We start from the raw sequence: 4,871 nt of genomic DNA on the forward strand, positions 1-4,871 counted from the left end.
TAGTTAGGTTTGATTGAGAAGTCCGATCGAAAAAGTATAAATTGATTTCGATTCTACGCACCCAAATTAATAAGAAAAAGTGTTTTCCCGAGAAATTTTGCTGTAGTCAATTTTTGGTAAAAAAGGAAGGTAATAACTGCCTTTTCTTGAGCCCCGAAGAAAAAATTGTCTCAGATCGACCAAGAAAAAAATTTTTCTTATAGAATGTGGCATGTAGAATACATAATTTCAAACAGTTCCCAGATTGGGCTACTAGTTCAAAAGTTACAGCCCTTTGAATTTTTTTCTAGTCTATAACTTTTGATTGAGAAGTCTGATCGAAAAAGTACAAATTGATTTGGATTCTACGCACCCAAATTAGTAAGAAAAATTCAAAGGGCTGTAACTTTTGAACTAGTAGCCCAATCTTGGAACTGTTTGAAATTATGGATTCTACAGGCCACGTTCTATAAGAAAATTGTTTTTCCCGGTCGATCTGATACAATTTTTTTTTCGCGAATCAAAAAAAGGCAGTGTATAACCTTCCTTTTTTACCAAAAATCGACTGCACCAAAATTTCTCGGGAAAACACCTTTCTTATTAATTTTGGTGCGTAGAATCCAAAACAATTCGTACTTTTTCGATTAGACTTCTCAATCAAAAGTTATAGACTAGAAACCAATTTCGAAAAAAAATTTAAAGGGCTGTAACTTTTTGAACTAGTAGCTCAATCTTGGAACTGTTTGAAATTATGGATTCTACAGGCCACATTCTATAAGAAAATTTTTTTTCCGGATCGATCTGAGACAATTTTTTTTTTCGGGGCTCAAAAAAAGGCAGTGTATAACCTTCCTTTTTTACCAAAAATCGACTGCACCAAAATTTCTCGGGAAAACACTTTTTCTTAATAATTTTGGTGCGTAGAATCCAAAACAATTCGTACTTTTTCGATTAGACTTCTCAATCAAAAGTTATAGACTAGAAACCAATTTCGAAAAAAAATTCACAGGGCTGTAGCTTTTGAACTAGTAGCCCAATCTTGGAACGGTTTGAAAGTATGGATTCTACAGACCACGTTCTATAAGAAAATTTTTTTCCGGGACGATCTGAGACAATTTTTTTTTCGAGGAAAAAAAAGGCAGTGTATAACCTTCCTTTTTTACCAAAAATTGACTGCACCAAAATTTCTCGGGAAAACACTTTTTCCTATTAATTTTGGGGCGTAGAATCCAAAACAATTCGTACTTTTTCGATCAGACTTCTCAATCAAAAGTTATGGACTAGAAACCAATTTCGAAAAAAAATTCAAAGGGCTGTAACTTTTGAATTAGTAGCCCAATCTTGGAACTGTTTGAAATTATGGATTCTACATGCCACATTCTATAAGAAAAATTTTTTTCCGGATCGATCTGGGACAATTTTTTTTTCGGGGCTAAAAAAAGGCAGCTTTAACTAGGCCTGAAATCTTCAAAATTTCAGTTCACATTAAGCCAGAACTTCAGAAAATCATATGCAAAGCAAAGCCATATTTCACACTTATTTTATATACTTAACCTATTAGTGGCCTGTACCAAAAATGTGCTTTATTGACTACAAGCGAAACGGTATTGCACCCAGTCGCCTCTTCCAAATCCTGCAACCGTATTCGGCTCCAAGCTCAATGAAGAAAATTGCGGCGGACAGCAAACCTCCAAACAGTAGCACGCAGAAAGCTCCCTGCAGCTGTTTCACTGAGAGACTGACGGGTCCTCCTCCATCGACATCAATTGGTCTTTCAAAGTACTCCATCTCGATGTCCGATCTCCATCTCGCGTAGAAGCCCGTTTCGGTAATCCTCATCAGGTTGAAGTTGAAGAGGTCGTAGAAAACGTGGTCGCGTTTAACGAGCATAACCGAGTGGTAGAGGTAGAGCTCGAGCAAGTTGAACGAGCCCTTCAAGTGAGGGTGTACGGAGATCTGTCCGTCGCGACTGATCGTGACGTGATCTCTGCGCAACGCGGCCTCGTGCAACGTTTGGTTCTCGTCCAGCGCCGACTCGACGAACCGATCGAGCACCTCCTCGGCTTCGTCGCCGTTAAACAGAAACAGTCGCGAGTACGACGCCGGGAAACGTATCGGGTAACCGGAATCGAGAATGTCTCTCGTGGTGCTGATGGGTTTTTCCAAGCCCGGGTTGTTGAGTAAAGCGAACAGCTTCCCCAGGTAGGACGTGCCCAGAACGATGCAGCTTAGACTGAACAGTACGAAGAGAACGCGCGAACCGAAGGATTGGGGCGGTTTTGGAACGCCGATGCTCAGTAATGGGCGAAGAGTGAGACCGGCAGCTCTTCCGACTGCCTTGTGCAAGCAAAAGAAGGATAGAAACACAAGGAGTGCGCTCACGCCTAGCAAGGCCCACGCTAGTGAGGAGAACGCCATGACTACGCTCTTCCAAAATGCTTTTGGTGTCGGTTTCGGTACGACCCAGTAGATCGTTTCAAAGCCCGAGGGTACCGTACAGTCGTACAAAACCACGCACTTCCTGTACTCCGGCCCGGTTATCGACGCAAAAATCTCACCGCGATTATTATTGAACTCCTCCAAGATAACACCGTCCGCTCCAAAGCTAACCTCATCCACAAACCCCCGAGGCGTATCTTCGGCGAAGGTCACGTTTAAGTTGTTCCTCTGTCCAACCAGCTGGAGCGCCGACATCATCAGTCCCGGATTCGCCCTCTTAAAGTCGATGGTAAACGGAGCGGCCGGAATCCACAACGCCAAGAGCGGTAGGTTACAGAGATTGTTGCGGATCTGCGTCGGAAAGAGATTGGTCGCCTCCCGGCGGCGTTCGGCAACGATTCTTCTGCCGCACTTTGATCTGACGAAGTCATAACTGAAGAAAACGTCGTGACTCGCGACCAGCGAGTTGTAAACGTTAAAGTTCCACAAGACGCCTAGTATACTTCCAGCTTGATGGACGGATGGACTCTTCGCGGTGGCAACCAGAAAGGTGGCTCTAGAGTTCCAGCTCCTTCTGTACTGTCTGAGCTCGGTCAAAGTTTCATTCAGGTCCTGCTCGTTTTTGTAACTGATTACGTAGTGATTGAATTTCTCGGTGACGCTGGTTAGAGCTGACGCGGAGTCGAGTACAATTTTCGGCCCCTGGAAATTCTTCAGCGATATCTCCAGATTCTCGGCGTTTACGACTAGCGTGTTTTTGTGGGTGAAGTACTTGTTGGCAACCGTTACCAAGCGCTCGTCAAAGAGGTCTTCGAGTGTATCAATAGCGAAACTGGTAACGGAAGCGATAACGTAACATAGGATGACGACGGACGGCGACATTTTGGTTACTGGTTGGTCTTGCGTTTCTAAGACAAATGGCATCCATTACTGGTGCGATTGCAGTTAAAGTGAGCCATATTCTAACTTCCTAATTTACATTAATGCATGGGAAGGGTTTTATGGGCTGCATCTGGAAAGGGTATTTTTTGTAATTCGAAATCCATCCATCTGGAAAGACTATTTTATAAATGTATAGTCATTATCTAAAAGTAATAAATTGAAAATGTGCATTATTTTGAATTGCCATTGGTCTATTAATCATAACCACTCAACAAGTTACAGATTCACGGTATAATATAGGGGGGAGAAAGTTCAAAGGGCTGTAACTTTTGATCCAGTGGTCCAATCTTGGAACTGTTTGAAATTAGGGATTCTACGGGCCAAACTCTATAAGAAAATGTTTTTTCCCGATCGATTTGAGACAATTTCTTTCTACGGCCTCAAAAAAAGGCAGTGTATTACCTTCCTTTTTTACCAAAAATCGACTGCTCCAAAATTTCGCGGGAAAACACTTTTTCTCACTAATTTTAGTGCTTAGAATCCAAAACGATTCGTACTTTTTCGATCAGGCCTCTCAATCAAAAGTTATGGACCAAATACAAATTTCGAGAAAAAGTTCAAAGGGCTGTAACTTTTGATCCAGTGGTCCAATCTTGGAACTGTTTGAAATTATGGATTCTACGGGCCAAACTCTATAAGAAAATCTTTTTTCCCGGTCGATTTCAGACAATTTCTTTCTACGGCCTCAAAAAAAGGCAGTGTATTACCTTCCTCTTTTACCAAAAATCGACTGCTCCAAAATTTCGCGGGAAAACACTTTTTCTCACTAATTTTGGTGCGTAGAATCCAAATAAAATCGTACTTTTTCGATCAACCTAATATAGTCGAAATTTGGGTCTTCCATACCCCCCCCCCCCCCCACCCCCCGGTGATCCTCGCGCGTACTATTGTTATTTTAAAACACGCTATTCATTCAATCATTCCCAAAATTAATTCATATCAAAACCGTATTCCAGTCTATTCCCGACCAGATACCATAGTTACTTTTCCGTTTATTTTCCAGTCACCAAATAGCTTTCCGTTTAATTCGTTATTAATTGCTCACTCACCAGACCGGTTTACTTAGTTTTGGTACCCGTTGCCCATTTTACTTCCCTGTAACGTCAGCTCTGGTAATTAGGTCATATAAACCTGTGGACTTCACGTTACATAATGCTTCATTTTGGGCTGGTGCATTAGTTCGATAGACCTGACTCAAACACAATTGTCACCGTCCCACGTGATTTCCTCTTAATAAGGGGGTTGCTTGAATCGCTTGGAAGATTCCATTTAAGGAACGCATGCGAGAAAAACCAGAATCCGTGACACACTCCCCTGTGTTGGAGTAGGTACTAATCAGATAAACGGAAAACATTCTTGTGTTTCGAACGACTTATATTGCCTCACGCGCAAGCCCAACTTATTACCTGCAAAAATTAGGGTCCTGACCTAATATAATCTCACGATAAAAATAGAAGGTTAAATATACAATGTGAACTTTTATAGTGTAAGTAATTAACGGATGTTTTTTT

Source organism: Photinus pyralis, unplaced genomic scaffold, assembly GCF_008802855.1.
Source record: "Photinus pyralis isolate 1611_PpyrPB1 unplaced genomic scaffold, Ppyr1.3 Ppyr1.4_LG9, whole genome shotgun sequence".
Lineage (NCBI taxonomy): Eukaryota > Metazoa > Arthropoda > Insecta > Coleoptera > Lampyridae > Photinus > Photinus pyralis.